Genomic DNA, 20,309 nt, shown 5'->3' on the forward strand with positions numbered 1-20,309 from the left:
CTGAAGAAGTTTAGGAGAGAGAGAATCTTGATATAAATCAGTGGGATATTAACTGAGCTAAGATTATGAGCCTTGCAGTGTATAGTACTTGCCTAGGTCCCTGGCATCAAGGAGCCTAAAACGTTAGAGCAGATATGACCAATTACTTAAAAATCCCCAAAGTGTGATGAAGGGTATATGATTTGGAAAAGACAGGTGGCCAAGCATATATCACTTTATTTTTGCCATATAAATTTTGAATATCCACCTATCCAACAGTTTTGGGTATCTTTTCCAAAAGTGTGACTAGAATGAGGGTTTGTAAGGTGATTTTTAGATGCTACATAGCTATGTGCCACCCTAATGACCCCCTTCCATGAACAGTGCCCCCTTCCCCTCCCCCCTACTCCCTCCCCCCGTCTCTTGCAAGGACTGAGAGAGGCAGGGGATAGAAAGACCTGAGATCAAAAAAAGTAATAAGGGATGAAAATATTCCAGATATTTTAAGTCATGTTAAGACTTTGGATTTTACCCTGAGTGATATGAGAAACCATTGTGGTTTATTGCAGAATATTATTGTCATGCTCTAGGTTATAAATTTGAAAGAATATTATGGCAGCTATTAATAGTAAGTTGTGGGAACCATGGGGAAGTGATAAGGAAGATCTAAGGAGACTGGTGAAAAGGCTGTTCAGATACCTAAGTGAAGGTGATGGTGGCTCTTATGGGGAGTAGCAGTGGATAGAATGAGAAAAAATGTGGATTCTGGACATACATACTTTTTCCTTTAGAATAATATATTTTTTAACTTTTTATTTTCTATGCTTCCTAAAAACAAGGACATTTCCTTTAACCAGAGTTGAATAATCAAAGTCATGAAATTCACTTTGATACTGTACTATTTTTTATCTGTATATATTTTGGAGGTGGAACCAACAAGATTTCTTGCCTATTAAAGCTGTTTATAAGTAAAAGAGAGGAGTCAGGGATGACTGTAGTGTATTTGCTCTAAACAGATGGAAAGATAGAGTTGACCTGAATGAAAATGGGAAACCTATGGGTGGAGCAGATTTTGGGTGTGGGGAAAATCAGAAGTACATTGTTGAGCATAGAAATTTTAAGAAGTGTCTTAGCATCCCAGTCAGAGATATCAAGGAGGCAGTTTGATATATAAGCCTGTCCGAGACAGGTCTTGAAAGTTGTTTCTGGAAAGGAATTCAGATTAGTCCTTCTGCCTAAGGGAAAAGTGAGATAATGATGAACAAAGATGTAAAGTGACTTAATAATGGCAGATAAAGGTAATTGATTAATTTCATGACAGATGATCTCTATTTTGCCAATGAAATAGTTACAAAATAAATTTTTAGAGTAGGTTTGGTGTAAAAGAAGAATGCTAACTATTTGGAATATCTTATAAATGGAGACAGGAAAAATCACAAGTGTGGACACCTTTAATTTTTCAGAAATTCATTAGAAAGAAGAGAGTGGATGGGACGCCTAGGTGGCTCAGTGGGTTGAGCGTCCTACCTCAGCTCAGGTCATGATCTCACGGCTTGTGAGTTCGAGCCCCGCATCAGGCTCTGTGCTGACAGCCTGGAGCCTGCTTCAGATTCTTCTGCTCCTATCCCACTCGCTCTGTCTCTTTCTCTCTCAAAAATAAATAGAAACATTAAAAATCAAAAGAAAAAAAAGAGAGAGTGGAGGGTAAGAGTAGACAGTCAGAACAGAAGATCCTGGTCAAAGTGATGTACCAATATATACAGGTTGGGGAGAAAAGAAAGGGAAGGATGGAGGAAAATAGAAACATGACAGAAAGAAAGGGAAAAACCAGTTAAGAAACTGGAAGAATACAGTAATATATGAGAATAGAAATAGTGAAAGGAGATATGCAGGGATATCCAAGGGATATATTCGGAGAAGTATGGAGCCCTACATTTCAGTAGTAGAACAGGTCAGATTGACAACATTGTCTACATGGGAGAATCAGTTGTGGAAATGGGAGATGAAGCTTGGTGAATTGGAAGATGCTACTTTCAGGAAATAGATTTAAGAATACTTGGCAGGGGCAATACTCAAAAATGAGTAAGCCAATAAGGGGCACAGTTTAGCTTCTGCATGACTAATTTATTTAAAATTTTGTCCTTGTTGGAAAAGGGCTTAAAATCATATAACATCTAGTTTCTCATTTTTTCCCTTTTGCTACACCTTTCAGAATATTCTCCCTTATACCTGAAGTGATTTTTCCTCCCTATGCTATTGAAAAATCTTCAGTTTCTATTTATTTTCTTCATCTCCAAGTGAAATTTATTTGTATTCTTCATATCCACTGTGAGTCAATAAATAGAATCAAGTTTCAAGGTACTGTCATCTCACCTAGCATGTATCTCTTTCAGTAAGACTATAAAAGTGCCTGCCTCTTATCTTTACAAATTTGCATGCATTACATTTACATGATAAGCTGTGGTTCTCTGATAAGTCAACAACCCTCAAAAATTTCCAAATCTTATCAAGGCTCCTTCAGTTATTGAGTCTTCTAACTCTTAAGGAGAAAAGAAAAAATAAATAAAAAAATAAAAAACAAAAAAACAAAATAAAGAGCTCCTGTTACACTACCAGCTTTACATATCATTGAAAGGATTTCTAATCTGAGTATTTTATAGAGAAATTGAGTTTTTTAAATCATGCTTTCTTCCCTCTGGTAATCTTAGACTGGTATCTTCATCTGCCATGAGTAAAAGTGCTATTATTTGCTAGCACATCATTAACGTCCAGCAGGAGTATAACAAATTACACCTTTCTCTGCAATTTTACTCTAGCACTATTTTTGTTGTTAAAATGTGTAAAACTGGGCTTCCACTTGGCACAAGAGCACAGAGATATTTTATAACTGTCAAGGTCACTAATACATTTGCAGTTGGGGTTACCATATTATTTTTGGTCTGCTTATAGAACAGGCCAACAAAAGAATCCCCAGTAGAATGTGGGGCAAAATAAGAATATGTGTAGAAATAAGGCATGGCCCATTTGTGAATATAGTTAGAACAGTGCGATTTAGCCATTTGCCAACATGAGAGTGCTGGAATCCAGCATTGTTAAATTATTCAATTGAAATATTCATAGTAGAGATAAGCAAGGTGAGGTGGGTCATAAGATATTTTTTATGTCCTTGCTGGTTTCTTACAAGGAGTTTTTTTGTTTTTTTTTTGTTTTTTAAGGACAAAACTATTGCAGGTAATGAGGGTATACACAAACAATGTATTACATTTTTAATTTCTCCATAGGTCATAAGAAGTAGAAATTTTGAAAATATACCAGGCACAATACCTGAGTTACAACAATTCATTTTGGTAATATTTAATTATTTACCAGCCCTCATCTCCACTCCCTTTTTAAAAGTGTTAGATTATAGAAATTTTGTGGGAAACCTAATAAATGTCAACTTTTCTTTTATTGTATTTCAAATTGCTTTCAGATAAATTGCTTCCTTTTATCCTCAGGATAACTATGAGCTAATTAATATTCACCTGCTTTCATTCTCTCTCTAACCCCTTACATGTGGTCCATATGGTTAATCACCAATTCTTATCACTTAATTCAATAATAAGACAAGCTGATCTTATTTTTATTCAGAAAAACCCCAACAGCTTCACTTAATTTTGGAAGCATGAAATCTGGCTGAGGGAGCTTTAGTGCTTCCTGGGAAACCCAATGTATCATGCAAATCTGAACCATGGATAGTCTGTAATATGAAACATATCAAATTTAGATAAAAAGGTATCTGGCCTTCCTAGAAAAGCTTCTAACTGAGATAAGCAATCTCAGTACTTTAGTATAGCATTTATTATATTATTTTGTAACTGCTTGTTTACTTTTCTATCATAAAAATTGCTCCTGATTTCTAAAAGGCAGAAAATATGTCATTTAATTCTACATTCTGCCTTGCAAAATTTATGGCACTTTTCTGATACACAATAAATTTTTGTGTATGCATGATTGGAGCTCTCTCCTCTTCACCCCATGTCTACCAGATATTTTTTTATAGTCTGGAGAACCATCATGGGAATTTTGGGATCTTGAGACTTGTAAGGACAATTAAGAGCCTGGAAAGAAGGTAATGGATTACCATGCTTTAGCACTAGGAAACACTTGCAAAGCTTCATTAATTCTTCCATCTTTTCTCTACTTCGCAACACCATAATTGCCCTGCTTAAGGAATGGTGCCTTCATTAACAAAGACTATACCATATTCACAAGCTTTAGGTGGCAGACATAATGTTCTGAACTGTGCTTGTTACTCCAACTTGCTTCCTATGTCTCACATGTCAAATGTGCTAAGATCCTCTATTGTTCAAACTCTTCCTTGCTTATACTAATTTATATCTATGTCTATTTTGAATATTTCATATTTTATATTTGGATCATATTCTGTGACTCTTGCACAGAGCCCAATTCTTCCTGTTTAGAACATTACACTCCACTTAGTACAAGCTTGAGATTCATTTTTTTTTCAACTTTTACAATGATATGTTATAAGCATATTTCATCCCTAGATTTTCTCAGTGTTTTAACTTGTATTCCTGATGACTTGTGAGTTGCAGTGTAGAGGTCTATTAAAGGGTCCGTGCATGATTTAGTACGCAGGATATTTTTCATTTGCAAAATTGCTTGATTCATTTTAAATATATGTTACATTTATAGAAAACATCATGTCATCAAAGGATATTCTGTCAAATATCTTTTAGAAATCACATTGTCGCCACTAGCACTGCCGATTTTTGATATTTATATTGTTAAAGAATAACAAAGTAAAAATACAAAAACATGATTTTATTTTTAAAAATGTAAGGACTGTAGAAGGGTGCCTGAGTGACTCAGTCGGCTAAGTGTCCCAACCTCAGCTCAGGTCATGATCTCAGTTCAAGCCCACGTCGGGCTCTGTGCTGACAGCTCAGAGCCTGGAGCCTGCTTGGACTCTGAGTCTCCCTCTCTCTCTGCCCTTCCCCCATTCGTGCTCTATCTCTGTCTCTGTCTCTCTCTCTCTCAAAAATAAATAAATATTAAAATTTTTTTAAAAAATGTAGGGACTGTGGAGATGGTAGATAGATCACTAGTTAAAAGCTATTTAGGCTGAGAAAGACTAATAGGTAAAGGACAGGATTGTTTAAGGTGGTCAAAATATTCTATATGCTACAGTATTGTGAATAAATGACCTTATACATTTACACCCATACTATACAAAATGAACCTTATTATATGCAGATTTAAAAATGTATTTAGGAGGCTGGAAGATACCAGAATGGAGCATCCAATATGACAAAGCAATCTAGCTATATTACAAATATATGAAACAACATCACTGCATGGGGTAGTGATGGAAAAGATGTTGACCTAAGTAGCTTTGGGAATAAGTGGATTCTGTAAGAATAAAGTCAAAAGGTACTGAACATAAAAAACCCTACTTTAGTGAATAAAATTTTCTATGGGATTTTGGTTAAAAACTCTGAAACACATACATGCACTATATGTGTATACTAGAACTGAACAATTAAGTAGATGGATGGCAGAGGGTGGGAGCTTGGACATATGGCTGATTATAGGACTGGGGCGGGAAACATATAATAAGAACCTGAAGCATCTTGTCATGCCAGGAAGCAGGGATGTGCTCAACAACAGCAATACATAATGATGAGTTTATGTCAAAGGGATAGAAGGGTTAACTGAAAAAAAAGTACCAATTGACAAAGCTAGGAAAACATGAGCAAACAAATTAAATTCAGAATATTAAATTATACCAAGAGTATATAGTAAGTATTCATGCATCTATACTTACATAAATAAGTGAGGGAAAAAAATACATGGGGCAGAATATAGAAGTCATCCGTGAAGAATTCCAACCAATTTTTGAAGATATTTTATCTTCAAGGAGGTGATACATAACTCCTCTCTACTTAAGTGTGGGCTACACTGAGGGACTTTCTTCCAAAGAGCATCCTGTGAAATAGGAAACAAAAAGCACAACTTCACAGTAAAGAAACCTAGGTGACCAAGGTTAACATCAACAGTGATAAGTTATGTGGACATGTTGTACTCTTGATATGATAGTGATACTTGATCTCTGACCCATAACCTACATATAATCTTAAGAAAAATACCAGACAAATCCCAACTGAAGAATACTCTACAAAATATGTGACTTTTGAAGTTGTATTTTTCTTGACAGACTGCATTGACACATGAGCTTTTGATCCAATTTAAAAATCTCTTCTTTCATTAGGTTTTATACCGCTGTGTTATTTTCCTCTAGAGAGAAGTTATGGGCCGTTCTTTGATGGTTTTCCCCTAAATAGTAGTTTAGATTTAGATATGATTGCTTGTATTCAGAATCATCTGCCACCCACTTTTTACTTCATGTTTAAAACTCAATTTTTCATCTTACATATTTCTTCATTCTTACTCACATTCACAGACTTGCTCCTCTTGTTTTTCTGTCTCACTATTCTTCTGTTTATTAATTAATGCAACAATTTTTTATTGAATACTCTATATGCCAGGGGCTTTTCTGTGCAATAAGGAGATAAAAATTAACAAAGAAAACTAATTTTTTGCCATTTGGATTTTATTTCCAATAAGGTCTGGTGGAGATACAATAACAAGAAAATTAGATCTTGCTATGATTTCAATGACAATCAATGTGATAATTTAAGAATGAGTTAAGGATGTCTGCTTGTCATTCTCTTTCTCCCTCTCCTCTGCCCGTCTCCCACTCTCTCTCTCTCATAATAAATAAATAAATAAACATTAAAAAGGAGAATGAGTTAAAAGTTTGGGATATGAATTGGCTTTAATTTAAAATAAATTATAATTATGCAAAAACTTCAGGCATGTGTGCTCCACATGAGATGTTAACCTTCCGGCTTTACATGTGTCAAAATGTCTGATTTAGTTCAAGAAGGCGTTCAATACAGGGGAAATAAAAAACCACAAGGGCACAAAATGAGAGCTACATGACGCATCTGAATAAAGGTGCTATCAGTTTACATATGTGATATTGACACACCTTTTTGACCAATTTCACATTTTCAACCCTTATACCATATAATGGCCACTAATTGCTATTTGTTGCCTAGGTAAATATGTAAATCAATGAATGATAGTCAAAAGAATGAAGAAGAAGCTTCCAATGATATATTAAATCTAATTATTTATAATAAATAAGTGAAAGAGAATCTCAAAGCTAAAATGTATGTACAAATACCAAGTGAAGCTAGGAGAGTTTAGTATGCAGAATGAGTGCAATCAATTTTTACACACTTTTCAGTGATAGGTTTTAAGTTTCCTATAAACCACTATGGTGATTGGAAGATGACGTAGTAAATAATATTTCTGTTATGAAATATAGGAACATGTGCCTCTCATAAGTTCTCATAAAATTTCCAATGTTTATTTCAGTTTACCCCATCTTTACAAAGTGTTTCTTATAATGCCCTTTAGATAATGGTGCATAAAATGCTACCAATTATTAGCTCAGAATGTATACTCCTGAATTTTCACAACATAGGATTTTATTTTCCCATTTTGAATTAGCATTTCCACCCAAACTTAAGGGAAATGAGTTGGATTGGTCAATCATTGAAGTTAGGACCTCACACTGAAGACCAGTAAATCCTGATCTTTGAAACACAAAAGCTTTTTAGTAGAAGGATGTCATCAATACCCCATGGACCTTTGAAAATCATTTATGGAAGTTAATATGAATAAATGATTTATTTGATGTTAGAGTTTCTTATTTTTCCCAACAAAGAAATAAAATAAAATATAATATATCCTGGACGTAAAGAAGATGATGGCCCTGTTTAAAGCTTAAAGAATAAAACAGTGGTAGAAGACAGAGCAAGAACAGGACAACAAACATCCTGTTAGGGTAGATTCATATTTTCCCTTAAGTAACTTTTCACAATTTATTAGCTGTTAAAAGCTGTTCTGTGATTCCTGAGCAGAGTGAGTTGCAAACGAAAGAACCCATTTGTAAATGTCTAATCCTTTTGTCTTTCCATGTTCCATTTTGTCATCTTTACTCAAGAAACTGGCACAGTAGTCCTCAGATCCACTCTTTTCTCTGCAATAAGTGTATGTGAACCACAAAAATAGAGTTAAAATGAATATTTAAAAAATTCAGGATTGAGTATTGCACAAAATCCTCTTTCATTTTTTTCTAATATTTATTAGTAAAAATGTCGCACAAACATAAAATATTTAACCAAACATGTTAGTTTTTCAGAATAGACCATACTTCAGTAACCTATCTCAACATCAGTAAAGGCTTTTTAGGAAAATATATATGATGCAATGTTTATCACATCCCTTTACCTTTACTAATTAAGAAGTATATCATTTATAATGCTTAGCATGAATAATTGACTCACCATTTCCAATTGTATTGATGAAATAGGCATTTGGGAGGAGAATACTGGAATTCCCTTTTTTCTCCATCCTAAACAATATATGTTTATTTGATAACCAAGTTTGTCATCTAATTAATTTTGTTCACTTACTTGCTAAAATTGAAATTTAAATAAATGAAATTAGAAGTTTTTTGATATTAAGTATGTTGAACTGAATATTATTACGATTATAGACAAGATTCATTTAAGAGTAGTACTCATCATCTTAATAAAAAGGGTAACACATACAAGGACAGTGTGACAAATATTTTTTCAAAGTTGAAATTTAAATTCTATAGTAGAGCTGAAAAATGAGATATTATTTCAAGCCAAGACACTCTAAGTGTGCCCTGTTTAGGACTTAGAATCCGAGCTGCATCATAAAGATATGGTTTATTGGTTCACATTTCATTGCATATAACAGAAATCAATAATTGAAGTGGGCAAGGATATATGTGAACATTAGGAGACTTATAAATTGGAATAGTTTTGGAATAGCTGGAAATATGGGCTCTAGGCTTAACTTTTAAGACCTATTCTGAAATATCTGAAGTTACCACCTGATTTTCTAAGGAGTTATTGCTTTGTTCCAAAATGATCTGGGTCTACTTTATGTTTCTCCTATTAGTGTCTGCTGTAGAATACATGGAGCCTACTTATCTGCAATAGATACTTTAGGTACAGTTAGATCTGGATCGAAATGAAAAATCTGTTTCCACTGCATTCTAGAACAGATGAAGAACCTTTCCTTCCTGTGGACCTCTTTTTGTTGAGAGTATTAGTGGTCATTGTATGAATGAAGAACAGTATACTCAAATGTGGTGCATGTTGTCTCTAAAATCCCCAAGAGACTCAGTCTTGTACCATTTTTTAATTAGTTCAGGTCTCCAGGCAAAGCTGTTATTCACCTTGAAGAAGCTATACTAACATGCTCCTAACCTTGCAATACAGACATCTCAGGAGCCTGGGGACATCTTCAAATTTTCATGAGAGATGTGGGCCAAGGTAATGAAGGTCCATGAATACTAATTATGAGCAGAAAGGGAATGTTGAGCTCCGAGCAAAAAATTGTTGTAACTTAAAAAAAATTTTTTAAACATTTGTTTATTTTTGAGAGACAGACAGAGACAGAGCAGCGCATTAGCAAGGGAGGAACAGAGAGAGAGGGAGACACAGAACCCAAAGCAGGCCCCAGGCTCTGAGCTGTCAGCACAGAGCCCGATGCAAGGCTCAAACCCAGGAACTGTGAGATGATTAGTGAGATGAAGTCGGCGCTTAACTAAGCCATCCAGGCAACCCTCAAAAATTGGTACAACTTTGAAGGGACTCTGCTGTGCTTGTCAGGGGAATGCAAAGCACTTCTGCTTTTTTCAGGTTTTGTTTTTGGGTTTTTTTGCATTTACAAAATCCTTGGTCATTTAACAGATACCAGGGATGTGTTGATTTATCTCTTTGTCCCATCAAATAGTCTATATCTGAAACATCAGTTGCAATTGGAATCATGGCCCTATTCAGTTTACAATAATTCACTGTAATCCTTTAAGATGCATCTGTCTTTGGGAAAATCACAAAAGGATAATTGAGAAAGTAAAAGAAATCTCTTACTTTGGCTTCTTTCAAATATGTAAGGTGCTAATAAACACTACTATTTCTATAGGTCTTTACTGTACTGTTCGATAGTGAAGTGTCACCCCCAAATTTTCCGCCTTGTTTTTTCTCTTCCTTTTTTTACAGTAGGCTTCATGCCCAGGGCGGAGTCTAATGCTGGGCTTGAACTGACTGAGCCACCCAGGTGCCCCTCCCCTTGGCTTTTCTATATTTACCTTCCCAGCTAAAACATAGTGATTTAGTATAAGAGGCTGAGGAGGTCTGCGATGTGAAGCAAAATATACAAAAAAGTAATATTAGAGAAAATAACCATAAAAAATCTGTTCACTTGTTCCACATATTCATAATAGAATTTCCAGTGCTATAGAACAGAAAAAAAGCCAAAGAAATAAATTATTAAAAATCATAGAAGAATTTTTTCTCAATCAGATCATAGTCATCAGTCTTCTGCTTGAGATGACCAGTGGAGTACCAAACTAGCTCTAGAATTAACCTAGAGAGAGATATGTTTTGCTAAATTATCAGAATCCTAAATATAAAAAAAAAAAAAAGATTGTAACATCATCCGGATGGAAAAAATGGTTGGGTTACAAAAGAAGAAATATTACATTGACATTAGTCTTATATATGTATGATTATAAACTGGAATATAATTAAGTGTCTTAAATTTCCAAAAGAAAATAATTTTTTACCCCAAATTTTAATTAAAAATATATATAAGTACATTTTTAATTAAAATATAAGTATGGTGTGAGAAATAAAATCTGGTATAAAAGAAAGAATAAAGACAATTTTTTTAGACAATGATTGGTACATTCTTCCATGAGAAAAAAAATTGAAAAAAAGTTGGAATTTCCTGCAACCACTAAGCTAAGAACATATCTCAATCACAGAAAGAAAGGATGTTTTGCATTCAGACATAATCTTAAAAAATATTTGTCTACCATTTTTCCATTCATTTTCTATTGTTCACTTATTTTCTTTTTGTTGTTATTCTGCTTTCCCATTTTCCATAGGATTAATTTGAATACTCTTGAGATTCCCTTTTAAATCTCCAGAGTTTTGAAGCTATGATTAGTGTGGCTCTAAATATTACAATATGTATCCTTAATATTCTCAAGGTTGTCCTTCACATTAGAGTATCACTTTACATATTATTTAAAAAATATAATTCCTTTTATCCCTACCCATTCTTGGTGTAATTGTCATAGTTTGCTTATATAACTTATAAATTCTACTTTGAAAACTTTGTTTTTCCTCTGTGAAGTATCCTTTATTTTTTCCATAGTATTTTTTTTAGAAATTCTTTTTTATTATTTTTTAAATTTAATTTGTGTTTTTGATTTACATCCCATTTAGTTAGCATATAGTACAACAATGATTTCAGGAGTAGATTCTTTAATGTTCCTAAACCCATTTAGCCCATCCCCCCCTCCCACAATCCCTCCAGTAACCCTCTATTTGTTCTCCATATTTAAGAGTATATTATGTTTTGTCCCCCTCCCTGTTTTTATGTTATTTTTGCTTCCCTTCCCTTATGTTCATTTGTTTGGTATCTTAAAGTCCTCGGGGTGCCTGGGTGGCTCAGTCAGTTAAGCGTCCCACTTCGGCTCAGGTCATGGTATCACAGTTCGTGAGTTCAAGCCCCGCATTGGGCTCTGTGCTGACAGCTCGGAGCCTGGAGCCTGCTTTGGATTCTGCCTCCCTCTCTCTCTGCCCCTCCCCCACTCACACTGTGTCTCTCTCTCTCTGCCTCTCAAAAATAAAGAAATGTAATAAAAAAATTTAAAGTCCTCATATGAGTGAAGTCATATGATTTTTGTCTTTCTCTGACTGACTAATTTCACTTAGCATAATACCCTCTAGTTCCATCCACATAGTTGCAAATGGCAAGATTTCATTCTTTTTGATTGCCAAGTAATACTCCATTGTGTATATATATCTCTTTATCCATTCATCCATCGATGGACATTTGGGCTCTTTCCATACTTTGGCTATTAACGATAGTGCTGCTATAAACATTGGGGTGTATGTGTCCCTTTGAAACACTGTATCCCTTGGATAAATACCTACTAGTGCAATTGCTGTGTCGTAGGGTAGTTCTATTTTTAGTTTTTTGGGCAACCTCCATACCGTTTTCCAGAGTGGCTGCACCAGCTTGCGTTCCCACCAACAATGCAAAAGAGATCCTCTTTCTCCACATCCTCGCCAACATATGTTGTTGCCTGAGTTGTTAATGTTAGCCATTCTGACAGGTGTGAGATGGTATCTCATTGTGGTTTTGATTTATTTTTCTCTGATGATGAGTGATGTGGAGCATTTTTTCGTGTGTCGGTTGGCCATCTGGATATCTTCTTTGGAGAAGTGTCTATTCATGCCTTTTGCCCATTTCTTCACTGGATTATTTGTTTTTTGGGTGTTGAGTTTGATAAGTTCTTTACCGATTTTGGGTATTTACCCTTTATCTGATATGTCATTTGCAAATATCTTCTCCCATTCTGTCAGTTGCCTTTTAGTTTTGCTGATTGTTTCCTTTGCTGTGCAGAAGCTTTTTATTTTGATGAGGTCCCAGTAGTTCATTTTTGCTTTTGTTTCCCTTGCCTCTGGAGATGTGTTGAGTAAGAAGTTGCTGAGGCCAAGGTCAAAGAGGTTTTGCCTGCTTCCTCCCGGAGGATTTTGATGGCTTCCTGTCTTACATGTAGGTATTTCATCCATTTTGAACTTATTTTTGTGTATGGTGTAAGAAAGTGGTCCAGGTTCATTTTTCTGCATGTCGCTGCCCAGTTTTCCCAGCACCACTTGCTGAAGAGACTGTATTTATTCCATTGAATATTCTTTCCTGCTTTGCCAAAAATTAGTTGGCCACACATTTGTGGGTCCATTTCTGGGTTCTCTATTCTGTTTCATTGATCTGAGTGTCTGTTTTTATGTTGGTTGAACAATCCTTTATTGATACTAATATTGAAATAATATTTACAATATGTTTACTAATTTCATTATTTAAAAAAAATTTAAATTAAGTTTACTTATTTATTTGAGACAGAGAGTGAGCAGGGAATGGGCAGAGAAAGAGGGAGAGAGAATCCCAAGCACTGTTCATTGTTGTCAGCATAGAGACCGATAGAGGGCTCGAACTCATGAAACCATGAGATCATGACCTGAGCCTAAACCAAAAGTCAGATGCTTAACCAGCTGAGCCCCCAGGTACCTGTAGTTCCATTTCTTTTCATTCCTTCATAGATCTAAGTTTTTTGGAAGTATAAATTCCCCTGTAGAACTTTGCAAATAAGAATATATTTTCCCTCTGAAGTTTTTCTTAATTGGTAGAAGTACTATCAGGATTCCCAGGCAGATCTACCCACTATAACTAAACAGATTGCTTCCAAAATGTACTTCTTTTGTGTCTTGTATCTTGATTCACCTTTCTTGGCTCCAGTAATAAATCTAACCAGGCAGGGAAGATCATTTATTCTTGTTGACTGTTTCTGACTGTTTTGTTTTTCAGCCAAGTCTGATTCCATTTTGTAAATGAGCATCATTTTGTTTCCTCTTTAGCAGCAACATTGGGAGGTTGGCTTTGATTATATTATCTGACCATATGGTCTTTTTCAAGTGACAGAAAACACTGGTTGTATCTTTCTGTTTATCCCTTGTGTTTGCTTGTGTTGAGGATTCTGTTATCTTTTGATTTCTAGTAACTATTCACTTTGCCAATAGATCATAACAATATGGGTTTAAAAGATAGATGGTTGGTCTCTAATGCAAAGATGACAAAGTGCTCATAATACATATTAAATCATTAATTATGTATAATCTGATTATTAGATAAAACCTTTTAAGTTGGTGTTGTTTTCACATTCTGTGAACTTGAATCACTTTTTGAAAATTAACCGACTGGGGCTCATTTGGTTAGGCATCTAACTTCGGCCTAGGTCATGGTCTCACGGTTTGTGAGTTCAAGTCCCACATTGGTCTCTGTGCTGACAGCTTGGACCCTGGAGCCTGCTTCAGATTCTGTGTGTGTCTCTCTCTCTGCCCCTCCCCTGCTTTCTCTCTGTCTCTGTCTCTGTCCCTCAAAAATAAATAAACATTAAAATTTTTTTTTTTTTAATTTCACTCAAATGAAAATCAGTTCTTTCTTCAAGGGACGTCTCAAGATGATTCATGTCTACCTGACCATCCCTACCTGAAAGTGATGCAGCTGATTCCTGATTTCGTTTGAAATACAGCAAATTGTTCCTTGTATTCATATTTGACCAATGGGCAAACTTACTGGTTTCCTATGTTTCTTTGTGGTACACGGGTATACTAATTTTTGAAACACTTTTTCCTCTTCAAAAAGAACATAATTAGCATTTACAAGCTTGCTTCTCATTGTAGCCCTTCTGTGTGTATGACTGGCTCCTTTTAAGACTTTTGGATATTAATCAGTCATATAAATATTTCATTTGTACTATGGAGTTGTCTAATTGGAAACACATCTACCATAAAAAGGGTGAGATGTATACAAAGTTTTAAAAATTAGAACCATTTTTGCATGGTTTGGGGAGCAGAGAGCTCTGACTTAAACAATAACAAAAGGCTTTTATTGGTTGGGATGAAAATCGTATGAGTTTGAATTAGTGTCAGAATTTAATGCACATGAAATGAAAAAGAGTACTTCTGGCTTATAAAGAGCTCTTTGCTTTTCTTAGATATCAGAAGGGTCCTATTTGCATGTTTTTGCTCATTTCTCTTGGAAAAAAAAACAAGACAGCCACACAGAAATACACAATGTCTAGGCAAGATGTTTGCAATAACTCTTTGTCTGTAAAAATTATTAAACTTTATCTTGACCCACAATCTCTAGACTAGTGCTTTTGCAAAAAACACAAATGAAATAGGGAGATATATCCTCTGACCCTAAACCTCTTATCTTGAATTTCTCTGGCTTTTAAGCTCTGTACACAGTGAAATGCCTACTCAGGGGTTAGTCCCAGGTAAAATGGACTATGAACCACAGATAATAGCCATCTTCAAACTTCTAGCTTACCTGAGTAGTTCATACGATTTGGGGTGTGTGTGTATGTGTGTGTGTGTGTGTGTGTGTGTGTGTGTGTGAGTGTGTGTGTGTGAAATATTTTTTTAGGACTTCAGCTTTATTGTAATCATCATTACCATTATTAATAGTATAACTCATTGGGATATTTTCTGACTAAACAACAGTACAACTCAAAAGGTAATTGTGCAGCTCATAAGAGTCAATCTTAAAAATTCTTATCACAGGAAAAATTCCAAGTATTTAAGGAGGTAGATGTTAACTAAAATTGTGGTAATGATTTCACAATATGTACATATATAAATGATTATGTTTTATGCCTTGGAGTAATACAATGTTATAGATAAATTATATATTGATAAAACTGGAAAAAATGTAAGGGTAGATATGTCTCCCTCCAAATCACTGCTTAAACATTCAACCTGCCCATACATAGCCTTAGCTTGATTCTTGAAGCTGTCTAGAGTCAGAATCTCTATAAAATTCCCAACTTTTTAGACAAAAGTCTCACAAGACAGAACAATTCTTAGCCAGAGGTAGGCTGAAGAATTTTCAGATACTTCAGATGTACCAAGCTGGGAGCTTGTTTCAAAATACCAGTTTCAGTCTAGTTGGTGAATAAACTTGGCACAGAAGTATAACACACATGTATAAACTTTTGGTATTCCAGGGGGCAGGAACCCAAATGGGGGGATCTAATGGGTACATTCAATCAATTCCAAGCCATTCTATAAGAAAGGAATTGTAAGGAAGCATAGTAGTTTGAGTAATTTGGAGATCCCTGGCCAAAAAAAAAAAAAAAAAAATTGCATTAAGCCATAAATAATGCAATTATAAAAAATATTTCTTTTCTTATTGTCTTATGGAATATGCTATTTTCTAATGTGAAATAGAAGGGGTGCCTGAGTGGCTCACTCAGTTAAGCAGCTGACTCTTGATTTTGGCTCAGGTCAGGATCTCATGGCTCATGAGATCAAGCCCTGCATCAGGCTCCACACTGAATGCTTGGGATTTTCTCTCTCCCTGTCTCTCTGCCCCTTCTATGCATATGTACATGTTTGCACGCATGCTTTCTCTCTCTCAAAATAAATTGACAAACTTAAAAAAGAGAAGAAAAACCTCCCAGAATTTTGGCCCAACATGCTGAACCTAAAATGCTAACTTTGCCATTTTTTAATAATTTTTTAATGCTTATTTATTTTGAGAGAGACAGACAGACAGGGAACAAATGGGGTTGGAGCAGAGAGAGAGGGAGACACAGAATCCAAATCAGGCTCCAGGCTCTGAGCTGTCAGCACAGAGCCTGACATGGGGCTTGAACCCACGAGCTGTGAAATCATGACCTGAGCTCATGTCGGACGCTCAACAGACTGAGCCACCCAGGTACCCCTAATTTTGTCATTTTGTAAAGAAAATTAATACTGGATCATTAAAAACTATGTGGTTATACCTCCTGTCCCACATTGTAGTAACATCACAACATGATTTCAGTAATGCATTTTGGAATGAAAGAAGTCTTGAGATTGAGGGAGAATACAATATGGCCAAGGTAGAGCCTTCTGGCTTTCTTCAGGAAGCTTTTTGTTGAAGTATCAGTTAGGATTTTGCATATATAAGAGGAATTGTCAGAATTTGAAGCTTAGCAGGACTTTCTGTACATGACCAAAGACCATCACAGACTTAATCTCTGCAGGGGATAATTTAGTTGTTGACAGGCCTGGGTCATTTAATTTTTGGTATGTCCACAGTCTAGAACCTACACTTAGCAACTCATTGGTGGAGTAGTACATGTTCCTTTGGTCTCCATATTTCATGAAAAAATGGAAGCTGGATCCAGAGACTTGATCAGATTCAGACTTAATTTATCTGACAAGACTATTGGCAGTATTTTGCTCTTTTACCTGGCAGTATATAATGGTTGTGTTTCTTTGTTATGATATTTAACAGTCACCAATGCTCACATTTAGGTCCTTGAATTCATTAATACATTGTTTTTGCTTTTAGTTTGAGCAATATTATAAGAGGGTGGTTCTCTTCTTCTATTATTCAGTTATCTTTCTGTTATTTAGTGGTACAATTGATATAGGAAAAGAGAGAAAAATCTTTGACTTTTCTTCTCTCTGATTTATCAACTTGTCTAAATAATGAATTGGTCTCTTGTTATCTCAGAAGGTGCCCAGTTGGTTTTTATTTCTTGCAATATCATTACAAACTCATGAATGTAAACACATTTGATGAGTTTCAATTCATTGAAGTTATTATTAAAGTTCAAATTACTTATTTAGACCAGTGGGAGTCACTTTACTTTCACTTCTAAATCCTTTGGAAATGCCTATAGAGTTTGATAAGTTTGATAACATCTTTATTTTCTGTTCTATTTGCACTCTAAGAATGTTCATTACTATAGGGTCTGTCATTAAAAACTTCTGGATTTTTAAAATTTTAAAACTCCAAAAATCATGATTTAAAAAATTTTTACAAATAAATAGTAACATGCAATGATTAAGGTTCACAAATCTGAATACCTTTAATCTTTTTGGAATACCTAATTATACTCACTTGATTATTTTTGACATTAACTTCGGGGTGGGGGAATGGAACTGCAGTATAGTATCTTGTTCTGTGCTAAAATTCTCATAGTTTTTACCAATTCTCTCATAACTCAGTCATATTTATGTATTTTATTTGATATAAATAAACTCCTTTGTGGAGGTAGGAATGCATATCAGTTTTAAAAGAAAATTTAATATTAATACTTTAGTACTAACACTTTTTTATTTTTTATTTTTTTACATTTATTTATTTTTGAAAGATAGAGTGAGACAGAGTGCAAGTGGAGGAGAGGTTGAGAGAGAAGGAGACACAGAATCTGAAGCAGGCTCCAGGCTCTGAGCAAGCATTCAGCCCAGAGCCCGATGCGGGGCTCGAACCCACAAACCGTGAAATCATGACCTGAGCCAAACGAAGTCGGACATTTAACCGACTGAGCCACCCAGGTGCCCCCTAATACGTTTTTTAAAAAGCTGAGTCTTCTATGGCTTTAGAAAACATGCTTTTCCAAAATACAAATGTAGTCCAAACTTATAATTCATTCAGATACAGTAGAAATCAGGAAAGTATAGCATCTATTTTAATCAGTGTGGTAGTTAAAGGGTAGAATAACAGTCATGATGTTCTTGTGCACATCATTTGGTTAAAATAAAATGTTTTCCACTTTTTCTGGAATTCAAATTGATATAAACCTAGCTGTGTCAAATTTACCTTTCAACCAGTTCAATTTCATGAATTCTTTCATCAAAATTCAAAACCATTTGCATTGAAGAAGAGAAATGTGAATTTAGTCACACAGTTGTTTAGAATACTTTAAAATAATTGAAAGACCAAGAAGATTAACCATCTCTAAATGTAGTTAGAATTTTTAAATTATTAAAAATCAAAATAAAGATATATAGAAACACAATGAACTAAGAAAGGGCAGGAAAATTACACAAGACAGTGTAATCTTGAGCATGTGAAAGAATGTTTGTAAATTTGGTGAGAGTGGAAAATCAGAGGTAGAGATAGGTGATTTAGAGAATTTCAATCATGGGTGGGTTGTAATGACTGCAGTTATTGTCCAGCTATCCGCAACTAAAACGTGGAAAGGAAAGGAAATGGGGAGAGAACAGAAACCTTGACAAGAAGTAAATGGAAACTTTTATTTACAGCAAATTGTCAAAATGTAAATGAATGTAGCAAACAAAAAAAATATATTGGTAGGGAATGTAGTAGTATCTTTTAAAGAATCTAAATTGTGGGTATATAGATCAGAAAATAAGAGAGTAAATGGAAAGGAAGACAAGGAAAATGGTGATAAATTGTAGCCAGCCCAATGATAGCCCTTCTAGCAAATACTTGAATGGTGATTGTTGGGCAATGGGGGTGGTATAATAGCCACTTTGCTTTCTATTTCCTCTCCTTTTTAGTCCTTTTCTCATATCTATACATAAATACAGTCATGTTAAAAAAATGCTGATATGCAGTGACCCAGCAATCTCCCTGTAAATACTGAAATTACTGTGATTTGTTTCCAAATAGATTGGCTAAAACTCAGTGGTAATTTATCAAATGGTTTTAAACACTTTTGTGTAGTTTCAAGAAGTATCTATTTTTCTCTGAGGGAGAAAAAAAATTGTTTCAACTTGTCTGTGGTCAAATTGATTGTCAACTTTCCCATGCAGTTGTTAGTTTATAAATAAATCCAAATATTGTACATTTAGTTAGCACAACTCTCACCCTAGGAGAAAAGTCTGTAAGTGGAAAAACAGGTACTTCTCTGCTCTACAAGGGAAAGTTTTAAGATGTACAGTCGTACTTTCATTCCCCAAAGAAACCTGCCTTTTTGAATAAACATAAAACCTATAATGGGTATGGATTATATTATTAGGAACTCTTCTAACTGATGTGATTGAAAGGGTTGGTACACATACTAAATGATCATTAAATGATTCAAATACCAAATCCATACATATTTTGTTATTAAACAACTGCTACCTCCATATCCTGAATTCCCATGCTTTTGCTTTTTTATTATATGATTGCTGAAAAAGATTTTCTATAAATTCTACCAAATAGGCACAATCAAAAGATAAAAACCCTTGGAATGTGGTTTTAATTTAAAGGCAACTGAGTATAGGATTTAATGGTTTTGTGTCAAGTGGTTCATTTCAGAAAGAACAGATAATAATAACAGCTAGTAAATGTATTGGCTTTGCTGCCAGTCAAGGCGTTTTATATTTTAAACAGTTTTATTGAGACATAATTCACAGATCATACAATTCACCCACTGAAAGTGGGTAATGCAATGGCTTTATCATATTCAAAGATATATGCAACCACCATTGAGTCAATTTTAGAACATTTTTATTACCACATAAAGAAAACCCATTCCTTTTGACTATCATCTCTTTATCCCTCCATTCCCTGTCCTCCATCCTAAGGAACTATTTTGTGCTTTTTCCTCTGTAGATTTGCCTATTCTGTATAATTCATAAAAATGAAATCATATAATATGTGTTTTTTTGTGTGTGTGGCTAGTTTCTATTACTTAGCATATTTTCAAGGTCCATCATGTTGTAATATATCTCAGTATTTCATTCCTTTTTATGATTAAATAATATTATATTGTGTGTCTGTACCACTTTTGTTTATTCATCCATTTATTGATGGACATTGAATTGGTTTCCACCTTTTCGTTATTATAA

The sequence above is a fragment of the Panthera pardus genome, unplaced genomic scaffold (assembly GCF_024362965.1).
Source record: "Panthera pardus isolate Hobbes unplaced genomic scaffold, ASM2436296v1 HiC_scaffold_1, whole genome shotgun sequence".
NCBI classification, from domain to species: domain Eukaryota; kingdom Metazoa; phylum Chordata; class Mammalia; order Carnivora; family Felidae; genus Panthera; species Panthera pardus.